The sequence below is a fragment of the Ammospiza nelsoni genome, chromosome 21, assembly GCF_027579445.1.
Source record: "Ammospiza nelsoni isolate bAmmNel1 chromosome 21, bAmmNel1.pri, whole genome shotgun sequence".
Lineage (NCBI taxonomy): Eukaryota > Metazoa > Chordata > Aves > Passeriformes > Passerellidae > Ammospiza > Ammospiza nelsoni.
In genome coordinates this window covers 11,938,062-11,965,804 of record NC_080653.1, presented here as the reverse complement: position 1 = coordinate 11,965,804, position 27,743 = coordinate 11,938,062, and the positions used below count along the sequence as shown (strand labels likewise).

Below are 27,743 nucleotides of genomic sequence, written 5' to 3'. Positions count from 1 at the left end.
CAAAATTAACCCAAATTAGAAAAATTACCAGAAAACCAACAAAACAAGCTAAACTCATTTCTGAGCACCATAGTCCTTCCTCACTCACAATATGCAATTAATTCTCTCCTGCCATTTACATCCCCAGCATCATCCCATACTGAGCATTCCTGGCACCAGAAGTCACTCGGAGCCAATTAACATCCAACTTTCCCTTCCTCAGGACTGTGTGCTTTCTGTGTCTTTATGCACACAAGGAGCAGCTGTCAGACCCACCTCTCAGCAGCCTAACAAGCACTCAGATGTTCTCTCCAGGTTCAGGGGTTGCTCACAGTGAGGCAGCTTTCAATCCAGTCAGGATTGCCTCGCTTCTTCCCTGGCAGTAGCCTTGCACAATTACCTCAGCTGGAAGTCAGACCCCACTCCCTGAATTCTCATCTCTGCCTTTAAGTAATGCGTTGTGTGGAAGACTGTGCAGCAGTTTCTGAAAGAAAGTGATTTCAGGAGAAATGGGAAATTCATGGTCTCCAGTTTCTCAGTTAGTTGGTGAGTGTCAGGGGTCATCTAATAACAGCACCATCAACAGTTTCAGCACTACCTCTGTGCAACCAACACTTGTTAGAACATGAAGTGCAGTGCTGTCATGGCTAAAGTGAAGAGAAGTGCTGTCATGGCTAAACGCTTTCAGGGATCAGGGAAATGGGGAGGAAGCAGGAAGGCAGGAGATCAGGAGTTTCACAGTGCCTCTCACCATAGCTCTGTGCCAAGTACTTGACACTGGCAGGGGTCTGTGCACAAATCACAAACAGGGCAGGGCTGCTGGGAACTGCCTTGAGCCGTTTGATTTTCCAGCATCAGCCTCATTCCATGGTTACGGCAATGGGAAGATGCCACCAGCTCACATCCCAGGCAGCAGACCAAGAACTCAATGTCACAACTCACTTTATCAGTTTTTTGCCCAATCACACAAAGCAAAAGCGCATTGACAGTAGCTCTATCCAACCACTGTAAGCACAGGTACCTTTGGTTAAACAATGCTTGCTTATTTCAAATACAATACCTGCTTGTGAGCCTTAAACACAATGCACAGAGCTCCAGTATTAAGCCTAGAACTTCCTAATATCTTGCTAGATAAACTTTCTGTAGCTTAGGGAGTCATTCTAGGCAAGTGTTAATACACAGACCATTGTTCTATTTGTCCTTGCTTTTCCACAGTTTAAATAGTTTTTCTGCTGACCAATCTCATGGCTGCTGCTCAGCTCTGATCACAGTTCTGCTGTCTCTGAGGCCTGCCTTTTGCAGCTTTCCCAAACCCCTCTGATTTTACACATTCCCACAGTACTCAGTGCTGGATGAACCCTAGTGCAGAAACAGAGGAAGCAGGATTTAGTGAGTCTACTCACCCAAAGTACTGGGAAAGAAACTCCCTATCAGATGAGTTCTGCAGATCACAGACAGGAGGAAATGTAGTTACAATGGGTTACGCATGAGAACTGTGCTCACATGCAGTTTCCCGGGGGGTTTTTGGCCCTGCTAGCAAACGTCACCCTTGGAAGCACATGAGCAGAAAAAGATGGGTCCCCCAGTGAGCGCCTTGCTAAGATAACCCTCACAAAAAAACCATTCCATCCCCTGTGGTAAATTATAACTGCTGAACTGCCAGCTGATGGCATTGCTGCCCCAGGGCTCTGTGTTTGTAACTCTGCACACGTTGGGAGCGAGAGCAGCTGAGCTGACACCTTTCTATGGGGAAGAGCCTTCAGTTTGCACGTCCTTTTCAACCATTTCAAGCAAAGACACCGGCCCAGGGTTACAAGGAATAACAGCTGTGGAACTTCTCCTTGAAAATGCTACAGCTGAAATAAAGCTGCCAAGGTGTGCTGATATGGGCCATTCTTGTTTCTCACACAGAACCTGTCACAAAACTAAATGCTGCAACAGGAGCAGACAGCATGCCAAGCAGGCACTGCTGATCTGAAATGCATCCAAAATAACTAAACCTCCTGAGCCTGGAAATCCTGGCTTGAAATTCCATTACAATAAACTTTCCAGCACTGGCACTCTGGGATTTGGAAAGTAGAGTCTGTTCTCTCGGTCTTGTTAATTCCTTGATTTATCCTCACTTTTGTGTTCAGCCCCAAATAAGTCAGATTCTACTCAATTACAGTCTGAACTGGACAATATTTCCCTACTCAGCTGAGTGGTGTTCCATCACAGTGAAATAAAAAAAAGGCTACAAAGATGCAGCACAGGTCTTTTCTTTCTTTAGCTTGCTATGCCTACTTTTTTATTACTACTCCATTTTCCTAGAAACCTACTTAGACTGGGAGAATACTACCAGTTACCTGCCTATCTGTGAAAGTTATCACAAAAACCAGAAGAAATAATCCAGATTAGGACCAAAAACAGCCCCCCCAAAAATTGCCACATCTGCAGAAAAGAATTCCACCAATAAGCCTGTTCTGGTGCAGATATAGCAGGCAGAATTTTTTTCCAAGCAAAATACAGCTGGACCTTGACTAATCCTTCACATTGAAATGAAGTTGTATTTTTGTACCTGGGAAAATCACTGCCAGTCTCAGTCACAGGTGCATTGACAGAATCCTAAAAGATGCTGAGGACCAGTCCTAAATTCATTTATGAGTTCAGTTCTGTTATCAGAAGGATAGCATCAGTTTTCTTTGTCCCTATCTAGTTTTCTTCCTCGATTTTCAATTTCCCAGAAGGGAAGCCCCAGACTCCCGCATTTGTCCTTTCCTTACTGGAAGCCTCCTCAGGGAAGATGAGGCATTATCAGATGTCATTTCTTCCCTTGTCCTGGGGACCCTCAAACACCACCACAGTCTGATTACTTGTTTAGAGACAAAACCATTTGAATTAGTGCTAGGAACCTTGTCCCACCTCTATTGGACCTCTATTTCTGCTTCTCTTGTATTTTTATTTCACCAGACTGCAACTTGTTCAGATTTGTTTGTCAGCAAACCTGGCATGTCAAAAAATTGTTCAACTGAGAAGCTCCATCTCAAAGTGCTTAGGCTATCAGATAACCCAGGCAATGTTTTACTCACACCCTGATAGTTAAAACTATTAAACTTGCATCCCACCTAGCATGTTGACACAGCATTACCAGGAAACAAAGTTCATTTTGTCTACACATGCAAAAATCATGAGGTGGCAGAGCATTTTGACTGATACAGCAAAGTTCTTACAACATAAAGTAGTGTGTGTGGTTTTCCTGGTTGGGTTTTTTTTTTGTTTTTGTTGTTGCTGTATCTTTATTTTTTTTAATAATACACAAAGTTCAGTCATTTGAGAAAATCATCAAAGAGTAATTGCCACACCAGCGCTATTTAGCATGTTCCTTTTTCCTTTTTTCCCTGACTGAAACCCACATCAAGTAATTACATGCAATTAAACATATTCTTTCCAATGCTTTTGCCTGTTTTCTTTTTTCATTTCACTACAATTACTGTGAATTCTCTTTTACTCATCAACTTGCACTTTTCAAGCAAATTTTCATGCATTTTATGCATCAAAAGGGCCAATACCTCAAAGAGGAGGATCTTTGTAGCCTGCCCTGATGGAGGGCCATTTCATCCAAATCTCATCATTTTCATCCAAATCTGTTCTGCGCCTCATCAAGGCTCTGATAATGGGCTCTACACATCAGAAATAGTCAAATTGCAGTTTGAACCAGAGAAATGTTTTTTATTTGCTGCAAAGTAGCAATTACACGAATCTTCAGCTACACAAGGGAACCTCTCAAACAACAGTGCTGTAAATCAAGCAGTTTGTTCACTTGAGATAGGAACCTAATAAGAGAAAAATAGTCTCCAAAAGAATTCATCCCATCATTGAATTTTTAGGCTGTTTGAGATACAGACTGTGTCTGGATGCCTAAGGGGGTCTTAAGAGCTACACAGGCAGTGGTATGGTGCAAATAACAAACATGTGTGAGTCAGCACTGACAGACAGAAAGGGTAGGATCCCTGTCCTTTATCAAATCACTATGGACAGGATCTTCCTTGTCTCAAATATTTTAGGAGCACAAACACTCTTCAGCCTCCATTAAATAACATGGTATTGACTCCTCTCTATGCCAAGGATTGAAGAAACATGCTACAGCCTCACCTAGAGGAGTTATAACAACTCCCAGTCCTATGCACAGGTGACCTGTCCAATTACTAACTAAAACAGATTAATAACAGAAATATAGTCAGAGACCAACAGAACTAATAAACCTTCTTCTACAGAACATCATACTTGTTTCTCATCCTCTCCATGAACCAGTCGCCACCAAAAACATATTGGGAAACCAGAGAGCCTGAAGGAAACCATTCCTCCATGCACTCCATGTTCTTAGCACTCAAAGCTCCAGGGAATTTTCCTTGAGCAGGTAAGGATATGGTGACAATGCACTTTGAGACTATTACTGCATGATGCTCCCAGGCAATCCATTCAAACAGACTGATTCACCTCAGCCCAGCTGAGCACACCACAGGAGCAGAATAACTCTGCTAGAGCTGGTTTCTGTATGGAACAGGCTGATGAGCTCCAGCCACTGTGCTGTGCCCAGTGACTCCAGCTCACCTCTCTGAATTTCTGCTGAAATGGGAGTGCAGGTTGCCAACACAGGCTGGGATTAGACAGAAGGCAGCACTGGAATCAGCTGGGGGCTCAGGACTCTGGAGCTCCCCACCTGAGAGCTCACACGTGTTTTGTTCTGCTGAAAATCCAATTTTGTCACTGGTCTGGAAAGAGGAGTGTTCTTGAATCATTTTCATCTGAGAAGCAGTTGAAAATATGTATATAAATATATAGTATTCATAGAAATATATCTTATATAGAATATATACTTTATAGATAATATTATATCTATTGTTATATATAATTATATATTTTATATATTATATATTATTATATATTATATATTATATCTAATTCTATATATCTAGAGCTATATCTAGAGCTATGTGTTAAACCATCCATTTTTGCCTGAACATCAGTTCCCTGTCTGAAGTTAAAATTATGAACAGTGAACATGTTATGGACAGTGGAAGCTGAAAGCCAAACTAATTTACAGATGGATCCTGGAAACTCAGCAGAGTTAGACTACTGAAGTCAAAAGGCTCCAATATTTTATTTTCTATTTTAACCTAAAAAGGATAGTCTGGTGACATTTCAGGTTCAAAGTGAGGTTGGGACAACAATTACAATTGAAGAAGTAAAATGCCACAAGTTCTGTACATGACTGGAATCAACTTAGTCCACACAGCTATGAAGGGGGTGATACCAGCAGTAATCAATTCCTAATGTTATTTCCTGTGAGTACAATGAATTGTATAAACATAAATGCTCAAGAGTTAAGTTTATGTTTGGATTCTTCTAAAGAACAAACTTTTAGGGATTATAAAAACGCCTGGCTTTTCCTTCTTCCTCAGAGAATTCTCACCTGGTATTTTGCTTTGACAATTTATGCTTCTATTCTGAATCTGAAAATAATCAACAGTAACTGAAACGGGCATAGGAAAATACATTATTTTTTCCCAGTCAACCCATGATACCACTGCACAGTTTTGTGAGGGAAAGTTTCATTTGCCTTCCAGCCATCAGGCACTGGCCAGCATTCAAGCAAGCACATCCATTCAGATGAAGGACCAGCTTGTTGCATGACTGAGCAGCCAAATTCAATTCATACTTGGAGTGAAACCAATTAATATTTGTAAATAGAATATATACTTTATATATTGTATTATATAGATTATATAGAATTATATATTGTATGTATTATATATTATTAATATATATTATACATAATTCTATATAACATAGAGCCATACCTAGAACCATATCCGGAAGCATACTTAATACATATCTAGTACATATACAGAACATAACATTCTGGAACGTACCTAGAACTGTACCTAGAACGGAACCCAGAACATACCTAGAACACAATCTACAACGATTCGTAGAGTCTAGAACATGTCTAGAATGCACCTAGAACGCAAATCTAGAGGCCAATACAAAGCAATCTAGAATGCAATTTAGAGTCTAGAACGTGCCTAGAACGCAATCTAGCGCTCACCTAGAACGCAATCTAGAACACACCTAGAACGCAATCTAGAACATGCATAGAACGCAATCTAGAACACACCTAGAACGCAATCTAGAACGTACCTAGAACGCGCTCTAGGACAAACTTAGAGCGTAACCCAGAACATGCCTAGAACGCAGTCTAGAACGCAGTCTAGAACGCAGTCTAGAATGCACCTATAACGTAATCTAGACCACACCCAGACCATATTCAGTGTACGGAACTACATCTAGAACATACCTAGAACACACCTAGAACTAGACCTAGAACTGTATCTAGAACCTACCTAGGGCCTTTTACGACAGTCGCGCGTTACGGCCGGTTTTACGACAGTGGCGCTTTACGGCTGTCTCTACGACAGTCGCGCTTTACGGCACCTTTTACGACAGTCGCGCTTTACGGCACCTTTTACGACACTCGCGCTTTACGGCACCTTTTACGACAGTCGCGCTTTACGGCACCTTTTACGACAGTCGCGCTTTACGGCCGGTTTTACGACAGTCGCGCTTTACGGCACCTTTTACGACAGTCGCGCTTTACGGCCGGTTTTACGACAGTCGCGCTTTACGGCACCTTTTACGACAGTCGCGCTTTACGGCCGGTTTTACGACAGTCGCGCTTTACGGCGCCTTTTACGACAGTCGCGCTTTACGGCCGGTTTTACGACAGTCGCGCTTTACGGCACCTTTTACGACAGTCGCGCTTTACGGCCGGTTTTACGACAGTCGCGCTTTACGGCCGGTTTTACGACAGTCGCGCTTTACGGCCGGTTTTACGACAGTCGCGCTTTACGGCCGGTTTTACGACAGTCGCGCTTTACGGCACCTTTTACGACAGTCGCGCTTTACGGCACCTTTTACGACAGTCGCGCTTTACGGCACCTTTTACGACAGTCGCGCTTTACGGCCGGTTTTACGACAGTCGCGCTTTACGGCACCTTTTACGACAGTCGCGCTTTACGGCCGGTTTTACGACAGTCGCGCTTTACGGCCGGTTTTACGACAGTCGCGCTTTACGGCACCTTTTACGACAGTCGCGCTTTACGGCACCTTTTACGACAGTCGCGCTTTACGGCCGGTTTTACGACAGTCGCGCTTTACGGCCGGTTTTACGACAGTCGCGCTTTACGGCACCTTTTACGACAGTCGCGCTTTACGGCACCTTTTACGACAGTCGCGCTTTACGGCCGGTTTTACGACAGTCGCGCTTTACGGCACCTTTTACGACAGTCGCGCTTTGCGGCCGGTTTTACGACAGTCGCGCTTTACGGCCGGTTTTACGACAGTCGCGCTTTACGGCCGGTTTTACGACAGTCGCGCTTTACGGCACCTTTTACGACAGTCGCGCTTTGCGGCCGGTTTTACGACAGTCGCGCTTTACGGCACCTTTTACGACAGTCGCGCTTTACGGCACCTTTTACGACAGTCGCGCTTTACGGCCGGTTTTACGACAGTCGCGCTTTACGGCACCTTTTACGACAGTCGCGCTTTACGGCCGGTTTTACGACAGTCGCGCTTTACGGCCGGTTTTACGACAGTCGCGCTTTACGGCACCTTTTGCGACAGTCGCGCTTTACGGCACCTTTTACGACAGTCGCGCTTTACGGCACCTTTTACGACAGTCGCGCTTTACGGCCGGTTTTACGACAGTCGCGCTTTACGGCACCTTTTACGACAGTCGCGCTTTACGGCACCTTTTGCGACAGTCGCGCTTTACGGCACCTTTTACGACAGTCGCGCTTTACGGCCGGTTTTACGACAGTCGCGCTTTACGGCCGGTTTTACGACAGTCGCGCTTTACGGCACCTTTTACGACAGTCGCGCTTTACGGCACCTTTTGCGACAGTCGCGCTTTACGGCACCTTTTACGACAGTCGCGCTTTACGGCCGGTTTTACGACAGTCGCGCTTTACGGCACCTTTTGCGACAGTCGCGCTTTACGGCACCTTTTACGACAGTCGCGCTTTACGGCCGGTTTTACGACAGTCGCGCTTTACGGCACCTTTTACGACAGTCGCGCTTTACGGCACCTTTTGTGACAGTCGCGCTTTACGGCACCTTTTACGACAGTCGCGCTTTACGGCCGGTTTTACGACAGTCGCGCTTTACGGCACCTTTTACGACAGTCGCGCTTTACGGCACCTTTTACGACAGTCGCGCTTTACGGCACCTTTTACGACACTCGCGCTTTACGGCACCTTTTGCGACAGTCGCGCTTTACGGCACCTTTTACGACAGTCGCGCTTTACGGCCGGTTTTACGACAGTCGCGCTTTACGGCCGGTTTTACGACAGTCGCGCTTTACGGCACCTTTTACGACAGTCGCGCTTTACGGCACCTTTTACGACAGTCGCGCTTTACGGCCGGTTTTACGACAGTCGCGCTTTACGGCACCTTTTACGACAGTCGCGCTTTACGGCCGGTTTTACGACAGTCGCGCTTTACGGCCGGTTTTACGACAGTCGCGCTTTACGGCCGGTTTTACGACAGTCGCGCTTTACGGCACCTTTTACGACAGTCGCGCTTTACGGCCGGTTTTACGACAGTCGCGCTTTACGGCACCTTTTACGACAGTCGCGCTTTACGGCCGGTTTTACGACAGTCGCGCTTTACGGCCGGTTTTACGACAGTCGCGCTTTACGGCACCTTTTACGACAGTCGCGCTTTACGGCCGGTTTTACGACAGTCGCGCTTTACGGCACCTTTTACGACAGTCGCGCTTTACGGCCGGTTTTACGACAGTCGCGCTTTACGGCCGGTTTTACGACAGTCGCGCTTTACGGCCGGTTTTACGACAGTCGCGCTTTACGGCACCTTTTACGACAGTCGCGCTTTACGGCCGGTTTTACGACAGTCGCGCTTTACGGCACCTTTTACGACAGTCGCGCTTTACGGCACCTTTTACGACAGTCGCGCTTTACGGCACCTTTTACGACAGTCGCGCTTTACGGCACCTTTTACGACAGTCGCGCTTTACGGCCGGTTTTACGACAGTCGCGCTTTACGGCACCTTTTGCGACAGTCGCGCTTTACGGCACCTTTTACGACAGTCGCGCTTTACGGCCGGTTTTACGACAGTCGCGCTTTACGGCACCTTTTACGACAGTCGCGCTTTACGGCACCTTTTACGACAGTCGCGCTTTACGGCACCTTTTACGACAGTCGCGCTTTACGGCCGGTTTTACGACAGTCGCGCTTTACGGCCGGTTTTACGACAGTCGCGCTTTACGGCCGGTTTTACGACAGTCGCGCTTTACGGCACCTTTTACGACAGTCGCGCTTTACGGCACTTTTTACGACAGTCGCGCTTTACGGCACCTTTTACGACAGTCGCGCTTTACGGCACCTTTTACGACAGTCGCGCTTTACGGCCGGTTTTACGACAGTCGCGCTTTACGGCACCTTTTACGACAGTCGCGCTTTACGGCACCTTTTACGACAGTCGCGCTTTACGGCCGGTTTTACGACAGTCGCGCTTTACGGCACCTTTTACGACAGTCGCGCTTTACGGCCGGTTTTACGACAGTCGCGCTTTACGGCCGGTTTTACGACAGTCGCGCTTTACGGCCGGTTTTACGACAGTCGCGCTTTACGGCACCTTTTACGACAGTCGCGCTTTACGGCACCTTTTACGACAGTCGCGCTTTACGGCACCTTTTACGACAGTCGCGCTTTACGGCCGGTTTTACGACAGTCGCGCTTTACGGCACCTTTTACGACAGTCGCGCTTTACGGCCGGTTTTACGACAGTCGCGCTTTACGGCCGGTTTTACGACAGTCGCGCTTTACGGCCGGTTTTACGACAGTCGCGCTTTACGGCACCTTTTACGACAGTCGCGCTTTACGGCACCTTTTACGACAGTCGCGCTTTACGGCCGGTTTTACGACAGTCGCGCTTTACGGCACCTTTTACGACAGTCGCGCTTTACGGCACCTTTTACGACAGTCGCGCTTTACGGCCGGTTTTACGACAGTCGCGCTTTACGGCACCTTTTACGACAGTCGCGCTTTACGGCCGGTTTTACGACAGTCGCGCTTTACGGCCGGTTTTACGACAGTCGCGCTTTACGGCCGGTTTTACGACAGTCGCGCTTTACGGCACCTTTTACGACAGTCGCGCTTTACGGCCGGTTTTACGACAGTCGCGCTTTACGGCACCTTTTACGACAGTCGCGCTTTACGGCACCTTTTACGACAGTCGCGCTTTACGGCACCTTTTACGACAGTCGCGCTTTACGGCACCTTTTACGACAGTCGCGCTTTACGGCCGGTTTTACGACAGTCGCGCTTTACGGCACCTTTTGCGACAGTCGCGCTTTACGGCACCTTTTACGACAGTCGCGCTTTACGGCCGGTTTTACGACAGTCGCGCTTTACGGCACCTTTTACGACAGTCGCGCTTTACGGCACCTTTTACGACAGTCGCGCTTTACGGCACCTTTTACGACAGTCGCGCTTTACGGCCGGTTTTACGACAGTCGCGCTTTACGGCACCTTTTACGACAGTCGCGCTTTACGGCACCTTTTACGACAGTCGCGCTTTACGGCCGGTTTTACGACAGTCGCGCTTTACGGCACCTTTTACGACAGTCGCGCTTTACGGCCGGTTTTACGACAGTCGCGCTTTACGGCCGGTTTTACGACAGTCGCGCTTTACGGCCGGTTTTACGACAGTCGCGCTTTACGGCCGGTTTTACGACAGTCGCGCTTTACGGCCGGTTTTACGACAGTCGCGCTTTACGGCCGGTTTTACGACAGTCGCGCTTTACGGCACCTTTTACGACAGTCGCGCTTTACGGCACTTTTTACGACAGTCGCGCTTTACGGCACCTTTTACGACAGTCGCGCTTTACGGCACCTTTTACGACAGTCGCGCTTTACGGCCGGTTTTACGACAGTCGCGCTTTACGGCACCTTTTACGACAGTCGCGCTTTACGGCACCTTTTACGACAGTCGCGCTTTACGGCCGGTTTTACGACAGTCGCGCTTTACGGCACCTTTTACGACAGTCGCGCTTTACGGCACCTTTTACGACAGTCGCGCTTTACGGCACCTTTTACGACAGTCGCGCTTTACGGCCGGTTTTACGACAGTCGCGCTTTACGGCCGGTTTTACGACAGTCGCGCTTTACGGCCGGTTTTACGACAGTCGCGCTTTACGGCACCTTTTACGACAGTCGCGCTTTACGGCACTTTTTACGACAGTCGCGCTTTACGGCACCTTTTACGACAGTCGCGCTTTACGGCACCTTTTACGACAGTCGCGCTTTACGGCCGGTTTTACGACAGTCGCGCTTTACGGCACCTTTTACGACAGTCGCGCTTTACGGCCGGTTTTACGACAGTCGCGCTTTACGGCCGGTTTTACGACAGTCGCGCTTTACGGCACCTTTTACGACAGTCGCGCTTTACGGCACCTTTTACGACAGTCGCGCTTTACGGCCGGTTTTACGACAGTCGCGCTTTACGGCACCTTTTACGACAGTCGCGCTTTACGGCACCTTTTACGACAGTCGCGCTTTACGGCACCTTTTACGACAGTCGCGCTTTACGGCCGGTTTTACGACAGTCGCGCTTTACGGCACCTTTTACGACAGTCGCGCTTTACGGCACCTTTTACGACAGTCGCGCTTTACGGCCGGTTTTACGACAGTCGCGCTTTACGGCCGGTTTTACGACAGTCGCGCTTTACGGCACCTTTTACGACAGTCGCGCTTTACGGCCGGTTTTACGACAGTCGCGCTTTACGGCACCTTTTACGACAGTCGCGCTTTACGGCACCTTTTACGACAGTCGCGCTTTACGGCACCTTTTACGACAGTCGCGCTTTACGACCGGTTTTACGACAGTCGCGCTTTACGGCGCCTTTTACGACAGTCGCGCTTTACGGCCGGTTTTACGACAGTCGCGCTTTACGGCCGGTTTTACGACAGTCGCGCTTTACGGCACTTTTTACGACAGTCGCGCTTTACGGCACCTTTTACGACAGTCGCGCTTTACGGCCGGTTTTACGACAGTCGCGCTTTACGGCACCTTTTGCGACAGTCGCGCTTTACGGCACCTTTTACGACAGTCGCGCTTTACGGCCGGTTTTACGACAGTCGCGCTTTACGGCACCTTTTACGACAGTCGCGCTTTACGGCACCTTTTACGACAGTCGCGCTTTACGGCACCTTTTACGACAGTCGCGCTTTACGGCCGGTTTTACGACAGTCGCGCTTTACGGCCGGTTTTACGACAGTCGCGCTTTACGGCCGGTTTTACGACAGTCGCGCTTTACGGCACCTTTTACGACAGTCGCGCTTTACGGCACTTTTTACGACAGTCGCGCTTTACGGCACCTTTTACGACAGTCGCGCTTTACGGCACCTTTTACGACAGTCGCGCTTTACGGCCGGTTTTACGACAGTCGCGCTTTACGGCACCTTTTACGACAGTCGCGCTTTACGGCCGGTTTTACGACAGTCGCGCTTTACGGCCGGTTTTACGACAGTCGCGCTTTACGGCACCTTTTACGACAGTCGCGCTTTACGGCACCTTTTACGACAGTCGCGCTTTACGGCCGGTTTTACGACAGTCGCGCTTTACGGCCGGTTTTACGACAGTCGCGCTTTACGGCACCTTTTACGACAGTCGCGCTTTACGGCACCTTTTACGACAGTCGCGCTTTACGGCACCTTTTACGACAGTCGCGCTTTACGGCCGGTTTTACGACAGTCGCGCTTTACGGCACCTTTTACGACAGTCGCGCTTTACGGCACCTTTTACGACAGTCGCGCTTTACGGCCGGTTTTACGACAGTCGCGCTTTACGGCCGGTTTTACGACAGTCGCGCTTTACGGCACCTTTTACGACAGTCGCGCTTTACGGCCGGTTTTACGACAGTCGCGCTTTACGGCACCTTTTACGACAGTCGCGCTTTACGGCACCTTTTACGACAGTCGCGCTTTACGGCACCTTTTACGACAGTCGCGCTTTACGACCGGTTTTACGACAGTCGCGCTTTACGGCGCCTTTTACGACAGTCGCGCTTTACGGCCGGTTTTACGACAGTCGCGCTTTACGGCCGGTTTTACGACAGTCGCGCTTTACGGCACTTTTTACGACAGTCGCGCTTTACGGCACCTTTTACGACAGTCGCGCTTTACGGCACCTTTTACGACAGTCGCGCTTTACGGCCGGTTTTACGACAGTCGCGCTTTACGGCACCTTTTACGACAGTCGCGCTTTACGGCCGGTTTTACGACAGTCGCGCTTTACGGCACCTTTTACGACAGTCGCGCTTTACGGCACCTTTTACGACAGTCGCCCTTTACGGCACCTTTTACGACAGTCGCCCTTTACGGCACCTTTTACGACAGTCGCGCTTTGCAGCCGGTTTTACGTCAGTTTTTTCTTGCCCATCTTGGCGTTTTTTCTTGCCAGTCTTGGGGTGTTTGTTCCAGATTTCTTCTTGCCCATCTTGGGGGTTTTTTTTGTGTTTTTTTCTGGGTTTTTTCTTGCCCATCTTGGGGTTTTTCCCTTGGTTTTCTGTGGGTGTTTTCTGGGTTTTTTCTTGCCCTTCTTGGGGATTTTTCTGTGATTTTTCTGGGTTTTTTGTTGATCTTCTCCTTGCCCATGTTGTGGTTTTTTTGGGGGGGGTTTTTTTCCTTGCCCATCTTGGGATTTTTTTCCCTTTTTTTTCCGGTTTTTTTTCTGGTTTTTCCTGGGTTTTTTCTGGTCCATGTAGCATTGTTTTTCTGGATTCTTCTTGCCCATCCTGGGGTTTTTTTCTTGGTTTTCTGTGGGTGTTTTCTGCATTTTTTTCTTGCCCATCTTGGGGGTTTTTTTCTCGGTATTCTCACCCATATTGGGTTTTTTTTCTTGGTTTTTTCGTTCTTTTCTAGCCTATCTTGTGGTATTTTTCTGGGTTTTTACTTGGCCAGGACCAAAAAAAAAAATCAGCCAGGGTGGAAGGCAGCTGGGGATTTTTTATTCTAAATTTAACAAGGAGTTGCAAAACCTGGAAAGCAAAAGTCACACACACAAGGTTAAATCCAGTCAGCATGCGCTCACACACACAGAGACGAGCAGACAGACACAGCCACGTGCTCTCACACATACTCCTTCCACCTACATGCTCACTGTGGCCCTTACCTGAGATGCTGAAGAAGGTGCTTTGACACATCTTCTGGCTGCCGCTCCTTGAGGTAAATGGCAGATCCTGGGGAAATCAGCAGCCTCGGGGACCTGCGAGACGAAAGGAAGTGTCAACAAGTGGCTATCTGGCAGCTAGGACTTGTCCCCACTCTGGACTGATAAATTTTCTACCCCAAAATCCAATAAAAGACAGATGTATAGGTACATACAACATAAGCCACCATAGGAAGATACAATACAAGCCAGGACTTGCAAAAATTCGCTAGAAGATGAATTCTTGAGCCCTATTCCCTTTCAGAAGAAGGAACCTACAGAACTACTGCAGTCATCTGAGGAGGTGCATCTGAAAAAAAAGTTAGGACAACAGTCAGACTGTTGCATGATAATTGAAGAGCTCCAGATATCCTGTGTCCATCGACAAATCCCATCTAGAGTCCAACTACACCCCACATTACATATTCCATATCCCCCAGCCCTCTCATATTGCACCAGGCTATGTGGCAGGGCAGAGCAGCTCCGGCACAAATGTGTGCTGACAGCTGTGACACAGGAAAGACAGGACAGGACAGAAAACGGGGACACAACACAGACAGAAATCCCTAGGCAAGGAAAATGGCTGCAAGGACTGAGAGAATGCAAAAGGAGATGACTGAGTTCAAACTGATGGTGAGCTGATGAGGCTCAGAGAACCCTGAAGGAAAAAGATGATAACTGAATGATTTATTCCAAGAACTGCAAAAAAGGATACCTAGGAATCCTACGGTCAGAATCCTCTACCTAACCCCATATTACTACAAGTCCTAATCCACCATAATGGATCCAGGTGGGGCATAGCTGTCGATACAGCCCAGAACAAGACCTGAAAAGACATCAGATGGGATGCTTCCAAAGAGAGAAGAGATTCCGATGCCTGTCTGAGCTCCCGAGTCAAAAGTTCTGTGGCCTGGGTGCCAGGCCTAGGAATGCAGAGATCACAGAGGCTAACAATGATGCCAAGATTAATGACAGGCATCCTAAGGTAAAAGACATGGGATACACAAACAACACATAATGCACAATAGACAAGTGACACAAGACACACCAGGACTGCTCTGCCCTGCACACCTCAGCACTGTGATCAAAAGTGAGACTTAGCTTTCATGGGGCCTAACGAGCCATTTAATGAACACCCCCCTTCCAAACTGGACTCAAAAACCCCTCCCAGTAATTCCCAAACAAGCACCAGGCCTTCATCCCCTCTGTGGGTCACAGCCCTCTACTTATCTCTCAGACATCTGGGGATGCTGGTCCCTGTCAGGTGCAAACAAAGGCCACCTTGTCACCTGGGAAGGTCCTGCTGGCACCGGGCTGGTGTCTCTCAGACAGCTGTATTAAAGAGAACCAAACATCAGTGCCTGATCTTGGCATCGCATCGGCCAAAACGCCACCACTCTGCTACTCACAGTGCCCCAAAGGAGGCCCGGCACCTCCTAACCTTGACCTCCTGCAACACATGGAATGCAGCTGCACCTGAAAGAAAGTTAGAACATATGTCAAACACCACCAGGGTAACTCACAAGCTGCAAACACCTTATGTCAATCTAGGAATAGCATCTAGAGCCCAAATACAGCCCACATTACAAATTTCAACTCCCCAAGGCTTGTCCTACTGCAGCAGGCCATGCGGCAGGGCAGAACAGCTCCGTCACAAGTGTGTGCACACACCCGTGACACAGAACGTGGCAAACAGGGGGACATGAAACACGACACAGCATGCTTGTGGTGAGGGTCTCGAGGGGAGAGGGCAAAAGGGACCCCAAAGACACACTAGGGAACACAGAACACTGGACAACACAACACAGACCGGAGCTGTTCTGCACTGCCCGCCTGAAAGCTGCCATCAAAAGTAGAGCCTCTCCCTTTAGCTCTCCTAAGAGGCCCTTGGAGAAGATTGCTTTTCCTGCTGCCAATTTTCAAATCTGCCCCAAGAACTCCCAACCCACTATTCTCTCATCTCCAGGCCAAGGCCCCCAACTTATCTTTTGGATGATCGGTGATGGGAATCCACGTTGCACCTGAAATGAGTCTGCCTTGGAGGGCCTCGTGATGGCCTGTGAGCCTCTCGGTCAGCTGCAATAAAGAAAACCAAAACCAAAGTGTGAGTCCAGAGTTATGTGGGCCAAATCCCACCAAGGCAGCTACTTGCCCTCTCCTGAGTGTGCCTGGTTCCTTCAGGCTCCAGCTTCATCCCGATTCCAAGGCTGTGGCCTTCATTAGGAGTGGCACCTGGGTTACAGAAAGGCAAAGTTAAATGGCACTCCTGTGAGTGCAGTGGATCACCTTGTGTGCTCTAAGACATGGCAATGCCTCTGCTAGGCTTCTGAGACGCCTTGGGAGGGGCCCTCAAATAAACAAATCAAGACCCTTTCTCACCCTGCTGCCTGCAAAATCCCTCCCAAGAACTCCTAACTGGATGCCTGCTCACCCTCCCCCTCCCAGTTACCCTCCTCAACTCACCTGAAGCCTCAATCTCAAACATCATCCTTGACACTGGGCAGATCCCTCTTGTGCCATGATCAATTAGCTGAGAAATTGTTGTTCTTGAGAGCTGAGCAATAACAACCACTTCACTGCTCACCTTGGCTGCTGGTATCCAGAGTTACTTCCTAAAAAGAAAGACAAAGAACAGAGCTGTAACACAGTCACCACATACACTACTGCTGCAGAGACAAATGGGGCCTCACCTGCTCGGGGAAATCCCCTCACCTGACATGGGGCCCGCTGGCACAGATTTAATCCATCTGAATCTGAAAACAAAAGTTAGGACAAGTGTCACACTGTTGCAGGATAACTGATGAGCTCCAGATATCCTGTGTCCATCTACAAATCCCATCTAGAGTCCAACTACACCCCACATTACAAATCCCAAGTCCCTGGGACTTCTCCTATTGCACCAGGCTATGGGGCAGGGCAGAGCAGCCCCATCCCAAATGTGTGCTGACACCGGTGACACAGGACAGACAGGACGTGACAAACAATGGGGACACAATAGGAACAGAAATCTCTTGGCAAGGAAAATGACTGCAAGGACTGAGAGAATGCAAAAGGAGATGACCGAGCTGAGACCGATGGTGAGCTGATGAGGCTCAGAGAACCCTGGAGGAAGAAGATGATAACTGAATGATTTATTCCAAGAACAGCAAAGATGGATGCCTAGGAATCCTACGGTCAGAATGCTGCACCTAACCTCGTACTATTACAAGTCCTAATCCACCATAATGGATCCAGGTGGTGCACAGCTGTCCATACAGCTCAGAACAAGACCTGAAAAGATGTCTGACTGGATGCTTCCAAAGAGAGAAGAGAGTCTGATGCTTGTCTGAGCTCCCGAGTCAAAAGTTCTGTGGCCTGGGTGCCATGCCAAGGAATGCAGAGATCACAGAGGCTAACAATGATGCCAGGGGTACTGACAGGCCCCCCTAAGTGAAAGATATGGCATATTCTAACAACACATAATGCACAAAAGACAAGTGACACAAGACACACCAGGACTGCTCTGCCCTGCTGCACACCTCAGCACTGCGATCAAAAGAGAGACTTGGCTTTTCAGGGGGCCTAAGGGGCCACTTCATGAACACACCACCCCCCCCTCCCCAAACTGGACTCAAAACCCCCTCCCAGGAATTCCCAAACCAGCACCCTGCTTTCATCCCCTCTGTGGGTCACAGCCCTCTACTTATCTCTCAGACATCTGGGGATGCTGGTCCCTGTCAGGTGCAAACAAAGGCCACCTCATCACCTGGGAAGGTCCTGCTGGCACCGGGGCTGGTGTCTCTCAGACAGCTGTATTAAAGAGAACCAAACATCAGTGCCTGATCTTGTCACTGCATCGGCCAAATCCCCACCACTCAGCTACTCACCGCGCTCCTAAGAAGGCCCGGCACCTCCTAACTCTGACCCTCTGCCACACGTGGAATGCAGCTGCACCTGAAAGAAAGTTAGAACATATGTCAAACACCACCAGGGTAACTCACAAGCTGCAAACACCTTATGTCAATCTAGGAATAGCATCTAGAGCCCAAGTACAGCCCACATTACAAATTCCAGCACCCCATGGTTTGTCCTACTGCAGCACGCCATGCAGCAGGGCAGAACAGCTCCGGCACAAATGTGTGCACACACCCGTGACACAGAACGTGGCAAACAGGGGGACATGAAACACGACACAGCATGCTTGTGGTGAGGGTCTCGAGGGGAGAAGGCAAAAGGGACCCCAAAGACACACTAGGGAACACAGAACACTGGACAACACAACACAGACCGGAGCTGTTCTGCACTGCCCGCCTGAAAGCTGCCATCAGAAGTAAAGCCTCTCCCTTTAGCTCTCCTAAGAGGCCCTTGGAGAAGATTGCTTTTCCTGCTGCCAATTTTCAATTCTGCCCCAAGAACTCCCAACCCACTATTCTCTCATCTCCAGGCCAAGGCCCCCAACTTATCTTTTGGATGATCGGTGATGGGAATCCACGTTGCACCTGAAATGAGTCTGCCTCGGAGGGCCTCGTGATGGCCTGTGAGCCTCTCGGTCAGCTGCAATAAAGAAAACCAAAACCAAAGTGTGAGTCCAGAGTTATGTGGGCCAAATCCCACCAAGGCAGCTACTTGCCCTCTCCTGAGTGTGCCTGGTTCCTTCAGGCTCCAGCTTCATCCCGATTCCAAGGCTGTGGCCTTCATTAGGAGTGGCACCTGGGTTACAGAAAGGCAAAGTTAAATGGCACTCCTGTGAGTGCAGTGGATCACCTTGTGTGCTCTAAGACATGGCAATGCCTCTGCTAGGCTTCTGAACAACCTTGTGTCGGGGGTCCTCAAATAAATAAAGAAAGACCCTTTCTCACCCTGCTGCCTGCAAAATCCCTCCCAAGAACTCCTAACTGGATATCTGCTCACCCTCCCTCTCCCAGTCACAATCCTCAACTCACCTGAAGCCTCAATCTCAAACATCATCCTTGACACTGGGCAGATCCCTCTTGTGCCATGATCAATTTGCTGAGAAATTGTTGTTCTTGAGAGCTGAGCAATAACAACCACTTCACTGCTCACCTTGGCTGCTGGTATCCAGAGTTACTTCCTAAAAAGAAAGACAAAGAACAGAGCTGTAACACAGTCACCACATACACTACTGCTGCAGAGACAAATGGGGCCTCACCTGCTCGGGGAAATCCCCTCACCTGACATGGGGCCCGCTGGCACAGATTTAATCCATCTGAATCTGAAAACAAAAGTTAGGACAAGTGTCACACTGTTGCAGGATAACTGATGAGCTCCAGATATCCTGTGTCCATCTACAAATCCCATCTAGAGTCCAACTACACCCCACATTACACATTCCAAGTCTCCTAGACTTCTCCTATTGCACCAGGCTATGGGGCAGGGCAGAGCAGCCCCATCCCAAATGTGTGCTGACACCGGTGACACAGGACAGGACGTGACAAACAATAGGCACAAGACACAGACAGAAATCTCTTGGCAAGGAAAATGGCTGCAAGGACTGAGAGAATGCAAAAGGAGATGACCGAGGTGAGACCGATGGTGAGCTGATGAGGCTCAGAGAACTCTGGAGGAAGAAGATGATAACTGAATGATTTATTCCAGGAACAGCAAAGGTGGATGCCTAGAAATCCTACGGTCAGAATGCTGCACCTAACCTCATATTATTGCAAGTCCTAATCCACCATAATGGATCCAGGTGGTGCACAGCTGTCCATACAGCTCAGAACAAGACCTGAAAAGATGTCTGACTGGATGCTTCCAAAGAGAGAAGAGAGCCTGATGCCTGTCTGAGCTCCCGAGTCAAAAGTTCTGTGGCCTGGGTGCCAGACCAGGGAATGCAGAGATCACAGATGCTACCAATGATGCCAGGGGTACTGACAGGGCCCTCAAAGGCCTAAGCTAAAAGACAGGAGATACACAAACAACACACAATGCACAACAGACAAGTGACACAAGACACACCAGGACTGCTCTGCCCTGCACACCTCAGCACTGTGATCAAAAGTGAGACTTGGCTTTCATGGGGCCTAACGAGCCGTTTAATGAACACTCCCCCCTCCAAACTGAACTCAAAAACCCCTCCCAGTAATTCCCAAACAAGCACCAGGCCTTCATCCCCTCTGTGGGTCACAGCCCTCTACTTATCTCTCAGACATCTGGGGATGCTGGTCCCTGTCAGGTGCAAACAAAGGCCACCTTGTCACCTGGGAAGGTCCTGCTGGCACCGGGGCTGGGGTCTCTCAGACAGCTGTATTAAACAAAACCAAACATCAGTGCCTGATCTTGGCACCGCATCGGCCAAAACCCCACCACTCTGCTACTCACCGCGCTCCTAAGAAGGCCCGGCACCTCCTGACCCTGACCCTCTGCCACACGTGGAATGCATCTGCACCTGAAAGAAAGTTAGAACACATGTCAAACACCACCAGGATAACTCACAAGCTGCAAACACTTTATGTCAATCTAGGAACAGCATCTACAGTCCAAGTACAGCCCACATTGCAAATTTCAACTCCCCAGGCTTGTCCTTTTGCAGCAGGCCATGCGGCAGGGCAGAACAGCTCCAGCACAAATGTGTGCACACACCCGTGACACAGAACGTGACAAACAGGGGGGACATGAAACACGACACAGCATGCTTGTGGTGAGGGTCTCGAGGGGAGAAGGCAAAAGGGACCCCAAAGACACACTAGGGAACACAGCACACCGGACAACATGACACAGACCGGAGCTGTTCTGCACTGCCTGCCTGAAAGCTGCCATCAACGGTAGAGCCTCTCCCTTTAGCTGTCCTAAGAGGCCCTTGGAGAAGATTGCTTTCCCCTCTGCTCATTTTTGAATCTGTCCCAAGAACTCCCAACCTGCTACTCCGCCATCTCCAGGCTGTGGCCCCCGACTTATCTTTTAGATGATCGGTGAGGGAAATCCACGTTGCACCTGAAATGAGTCTGCCTTGGAGGGCTCTGTGATGGCCTGTGAGCCTCTGGGACAGCTACAATAAAGAAAACCAAAACCAAAGTGTGAGTCCAGAGTTATGTGGGCCAAATCCCAGCAAGTCAGCTACTTGCCCTTTCCTGAGTGTGCATGGCTCCTTCAGGCTCCAGCTTGATCCCCATTCCAAGGCGGTGGCCTTCATTAGGGGTGGCACCTGGGTTAGAGAAAGGCACAGTTAAATGGCATTCCTGTGAGTGCAGTGGATGACCTTGTGTGCTCTAAGACATGGCAATGCCTCTGCTAGGCTTCTCAACAGCCTTGTGTGGGGGGGCCCTCAAATAAACACCCTTTCTCACCCTGCTGCCTTCAAACCCCCTCCCAAGAACTCCTAAACTGGATACCTGCTCACTCTCCCTCTCCCAGTCACCATCCTCAACTCACCTGAAGCCTCAATCTCAAACATCATCCTTGACACTGGGCATATCCCTCTTGTGACATGATGAATCTGCTGAAAAATTGTTGTGCTTGAGAGCTGAGCAATAACAACCACTTCTCTCCGCTGCTCACCTTGACTGCTGGCATTCAGATTGACTTCCTAAAAAGAAATACAAAGAACAGAGCTGTAACACAGTCACCACATACACTGCTGCTGCAGAGACAAATGGGGCCTCACCTGCTCGGGGGAATCCCCTCACCTGGGATGGGGCCCTCTGGCACACATTTAATCCATCTGAATCTGAAAAAAAAGTTAGGACAAGAGTCACACTGTTGCAGGATAACTGATGAGCTCCAGATATCCTGAGTCCATCTACAAATCCCATCTAGAGTCCAGGTACACCCCACATTACAAACTTCAAGTCCCTGGGATTCTCCTATTGCAGCCGGCTATGTGGCAGGGCAGAGCAGCCCCGTCCCAAATGTGTGCACACACCCGTGACACAGGACAGACCAGACGTGACAAACAAAGGACACAAGACACAGACAGAAATCTCTTAGCAAGGAAAACGGCTGCAAGGACTGAGAGAATGGAAAAGATGACCGAGCTGAGACCGATGGTGAGCTGATGAGGCTCAGAGAACCCTGGAGGAAGAGGATGCTAAACTGAATTATTTCTTCCAAGAACTACAAAGATGGATGCCTAGGAATCCTACAATCAGAAGCCTCTACCTAACTTCGTATTATTACAAAGTCCTAATCCACCATAATGGATCCTGGTGGGGCATAGCTGTCCATACAGCTGAGAGCAAGACCTGAAAAGACAACTGACTGGATGCTTCTAAACAGGGAACTTTTGACTGGGGAGCTCAGACAGGTATCAGAATTGCATCTATTACCTGGGTGCCAGGCCAAGGAATGCAGAGATTACAGATGCTACCAATGATGCCAGGGTTTCTGACAGGACCCTCAAAGGGCTAAGGAAAAAGACATGATATACACAAACAACTCATAATGCACAATAGACAAGTGACACGATACACACCGGGACTGCTCTGCCCTGCTGCACACCTCAGCACTGTGATCAAATGTGAGACTTGGCTTTTACGGGGCCTAAGGGGCAACTTCATGGACACCCCCATCTCCAAGGGGACTCCAAAACCCCTCCCAGTAATTCCCAAACCAGCACTCCGCTTTCATCCCCTCTGTGGGTCATGGCCCTCTACTTATCTCTCAGACATCAGGGGATGCTGGTCTCAGGTGCAAAGAAAGGCCACCTCGTGAGCTGGGAAGGTCCTGCTGTCACCGCGCTGGTGTCTCTCAGACAGCTGTATTATAGAGAAAACTAAACATCAGTGCCTGATCTTGGCACCACATCACCCAAAACCCCACCAGTGTGCTACTCACAGTGCTCCTAAGAAGGCCGGGCACCTCCTACTCCTAACCCTGACCCTCTGCCAGGGATGCAAGGCATCTGCACCTGAAAGAAAGTTAGAACATATGTCAAACGCCTCCAGGACAACTCACAAGCTGCAAACACCTTATGCCAACCTAGGAATAGCATCTAGAGCCCAAGTACAGCCCATATTACAAATTCCAACTCCCCAGGCTTGTCCTACTGCAGCAGGCCATGCGGCAGGGCAGAACAGCTCCGGCACCGATGTGTGCACGCACCCGTGACACAGAACGTGACAAACAGGGGGATATGAAACACGACACAGCATGCTTGTGGTGAGGGGTTTGAGGGGAGAAGGCAAAAGGGACCCCAAAGACACACTAGGGAACACAGCACACCGGACAACACGACACAGACCGGAGCTGTTCTGCACTGCCCGCCTGAAAGCTGCCATCAAAAGTAAAGCCTCTCCCTTTAGCTATCCTAAGAGGCCCTTGGAGAAGATTGCTTTTCCCTCTGGTAATTTTTAAATGTGGCCCAAGAACTCCCAACCTGTTACTCTCTCATCATCCCATCTCCAAGCTACAGCCCCCAACTTATCTTTTGGTTGATTGGTGATGTGGATCCACATTGCACCTGAAATGAGTCTGCCTCGGAGGGCTCTGTGATGGCCTGTGAGCCTCTGGGACAGCTACAATAAAGAAAACCAAAACCAAAGTGTGAGTCCAGAGTTATGTGGGCCAAATCCCAGCAAGTCAGCTACTTGCCCTTTCCTGAGTGTGCCTGGCTCCTTCAGGCTCCAGCTTGATCCCCATTCCAAGGCGGTGGCCTTCATTAGGGGTGGCACCTGGGTTAGAGAAAGGCAACATTTAATGACATTTGTAAAATTAAATGGCAGTGGATGACCTTGTGTGCTGAAAGACATGGGAATGCCTCTGCTATGCCTCTGAAAAGCCTTGGTGGGGTGGGCCCTCAAATAAACACCCTTTCTCACCCTGCTGTCTGCAAACCCCCCTGCCCCCCATAACTCCTAACTGGATACCTGCTAACCATCCTTCTCCTAGTCACAACCCTCAATTCATCTGAAGCCTCAATCTCAAACATCATTTTTGCATTTTTGACACTGGGGAGATCCCTCTTGTGACATGATGAATCTGCTGAAAAAAGTGTTGTGCTTGACACAACCTGGCATCTCTGGAAGCTGTACTCCTCCAAAAAAGAAACAAAAAACAAAACAAGCACAACTCCACAGACTGCAAATGCACTTCACCACCCCTAAACACAAACCCCAAAATCATGAATTTAAATTCTCCCATTATTCCATGCTGTTCTCCTCACAGTCTCTTCCAAGCCTCTGTGCTTTAGATGTCCAGAAACACCTGCTGGAAACAAGCTGAGATGAGCTGAAAGAGCCTTTCCACTAAAATGAGAGGAGAACTCTTACCCCAGCACATCCCAGAGAGGGAATGAAGCCCCTCAGCCAAGGCTGGGGTTAATATACCCCTGATTGTGCCCGCCTCTCGTTCCCATGCCACCCAGGAAAAGGGAGGGGGCAAACCCCACCAGGTATAAAAGCCCTCAGAGCAGCTGCAGCTGTTTGGCTCCTCTGACTTGAATTCAAGGGGAGTAAAGGGCTTGTTATAGAAGAAAACTCTTCAGAAAAGTAACAGTGCTTTTTTTTTTGCATCAACTACTTGGAGCAGAAGAACAGAAAACTGGTAAGACATAAAACTTTGTGTTTAGGTAGCATAGCTAGATAAATTGGGTAATAGGATAATTTGTTGTTACCCTACATAATTATTTGGTGTTTAACAAAAGCTACATAATAAATTAACACCCAAAACGCCAGCAGCAGAGCTGGCCCTACTAAATCTGTTTGTTTATACATACAGTAAACAAAACCAAAATCCCAGTAATACCTATCAGAAGTCTATGAAAGAAAGCTATTGAAATTAATCCTATCTCAAATACAAACCAGCCCATCCAGAGTTAGATTCACTCAAAAAACAATTTACACAGACTTAATAATACCAAGAAATAAAAGAACACACCATATATCACAAATGAATATAATAGTGAAGGGAAAAAAACCCTACATTTGCTTTTTGGTTTTTTTTTTTTTTTTATTTAAACTAACTTCTTTTATTAGCTCGAACAAAAGATTTTGCCAAGACTGTAATAACAACTTCTTCTTCTGAAATATCCCTTCTCTAGGCTGCCGGGATACACCGTGGCTTTGATGCTCCAAAAGGTGCTGGGATATAGCGGGGCGGAGACTGCCGCAAAGGGTAAGCCCGGGGCTGGGGTGGGGTGGGGGTGACGGCAGCACTGGAGCGGTTTTGGGGGGAAAAAAGGCAGAATTTGGGCTCGGGCCCGGAGGACGGGAAAAGGGGAGGAAGAGGCGGGGAATGGGAGGGGACGGAGGATACGGAACCCCCGTAAGAAGGGCGAGACAGCCCCCCACGCACCCCCCCCCACGAAAACCGGGACCGGGGGTCGTACGGAGTCCGCCCCCCCGCCGCCCCCGTTCCCAGCATGTGGCAAGGCCGGGGGAGGGGTTAAACTTCCGGTGTGTGTCCCCGGTGTCCCCCCACCGTCCCCTCTGTGTCTCTCCCGCCGCCCACCCGCGCGGCCCGCCCCGCACATTCCCCTCGCATGGGCGCCGCCGTCTTGCGACGCAAAGGGTATCGGGATATACCGGGGCATAACTGCCGCAAAGTTTGCTGGGATATAACGAGGCTGAATCTGCCGCAAAGGCTGCTGGGATTTATCGAGGCCATAGCGACGTAAAGACTGCCGGGATACACCGAGGCCTTAATGACATCAAGAATGCCGGGATATACTGAGGCTTTATTGCCGCAAAGGCTGCTGGGATATAACGAGGCTGAAACTGCCGCAAAGGCTACCGGGATTTATCGAGGCCATAGCGACGCAAAGACTGCGGGGATACACCGAGGCCTTAATGACGCCAAGAATGCCGGGATATACTGAGGCTTTATTGCTGCAAGGGCTGCCGGGATACAGCGAGATGGAAGCCGTCTGAGCTCCCCGCGCTCCTCCAGCTCCAGGCAGAGCTGGGACGGGGGGAACACCCCCCCACTCGGTGATGATGCCCCCTGTGATCAGGTCGTGCGGCGTGACGTCTAACGCCGGGTTCCACACGTCCACCTCTGCCCGAGGGAGGGGGTACATGTGGTCAGGGGGGCTCTGACACCCCCCCCCAACCCCATCAGGGAACCCCAAACCCATCGGGGAACCCCAAACTCTGCACATCAACCCTCTGTGAGACCCCTGGGACCCCCCTGAGAGCACCCCCAGACCCATTGGGACCCTCAAGAAAGCGCCAAGACCCCTCTGAGACCTGACATCAGAGCCCCCAAGTCTCCAGCCCTTCTCCCTCAGCCTTCCTTCCTCACCCCCAAGGAAGGCACAGAAGGAATCGAACTGCCCTTGACAGCAGTGTCAAGCTGTCAAGCCCTTTATTCAAGCCCTTTCCACATCTCCCCCAAAAGGGACTCAGCTGGAACAAGAATGGAGGGCAGCCCCCAGAAGTTCCTCCCCAGCCCCGCAGTCACAGGAGAGAGGAGGAAAGAGGGAGGGGCAGGGCAGCAGAGAGGACACAGGAAGAAAAGTAAGAACGGGACGCAGAATGAAGTTGAAAAAACAACCAAAAACAGAAACAACAACAAAACCTGGGACGGACAGCATAACAGAGAGGGATTAAAAAAGGACTGGGACAGGGAACGGCACACAAGGATCCAGTAGAGAAGCAATGGCACACTGGAGCACCAGAGAGCCACCAAGAATAAAAAAGGATTAAAAGGAAAGCATAAAGAAAATCACCAAAATACTCCATTAAAAAAAAACCCCAAAAAGCCTCCAAAACTAGAACACCCCCCCCCCCCCCCAAAACAAAACAGAACAAAACAAAAAAACTAAAATCCAAAAACAAAGAAAACCAGACTGGGATGGCCAGCATTACAGAGAGGGATTAAAAAAGGATCAGGACAGGGAATGGTTCATAAGCATCCAGTGAGAAAGAATGGCATGGAAATCACCACACAGAATAAAAGAGGAAGAGGAGTGGACTATGGAGAAGGACAGAGGAAAAGGCAGAGGCTCTGACCTAGCTTGGGAGGTCTTAATGTCCATAGCTCTGTGGGGTTATATAAAACAATTGAGTTGTAAAAGGTAAATGTAAAAATACTTGGGGAGGAGATTTTTCTTTTAAAACCAAATAACTGTCATTTTCACACAGCTGCTGGGGCTATGGTAACCTTTGCTGGGAGCAAAAGGAGGTGATGCCAGTGAGGAAGAGGCCTTAGGAGCTGCTGCAGAGGGAAGTACTGCTTATTCTGATCCTTGACACACCCTTGACTTCACTCTGTGCTGTGCCTTTCCTTCAGACAGAGTCCATACAATCTAGGTTTAATAGTATTTAGCTTGTGCTGTCTCTTGGACACTGAAAGGAGTTTGCAGACTGCTTTGCTTGCTACCCTTTAGCTGTCAGCGGCCTATTTTGGGATGGGGCTGTTAAATCCAGTATCTCCAAGAACTTTTCGAGTGTATCTATCTTGACTTCCATATTTCCACAAGAGACACCTACTGAAGTTTGTTGTATGAGTGAAGGATCCTTCCTACAGAGGCTTTGCTGCATTGCACGTTTAGTTAGTGTCTCCACTCTGGAGGGAACCTTCATTTAGAGCCAGTTATTGCCTTTCTTAGAAAAATTGTGAC

The 27,743-nt window shown here is 49.1% G+C and overlaps 1 long non-coding RNA gene across 1 annotated transcript; it reads left to right on the top strand.

Annotated features, from left to right (window-relative positions):
• The first annotated feature begins 24,625 nt into the window (after positions 1-24,625).
• On the top strand, positions 24,626-27,374 carry LOC132082494 (uncharacterized). The gene is made up of 3 exons (XR_009419813.1): positions 24,626-24,724; positions 25,221-25,294; positions 27,265-27,374. It is a non-coding gene; the product is annotated as an uncharacterized LOC132082494 (long non-coding RNA).
• Positions 27,375-27,743: the final 369 nt, after the last annotated feature.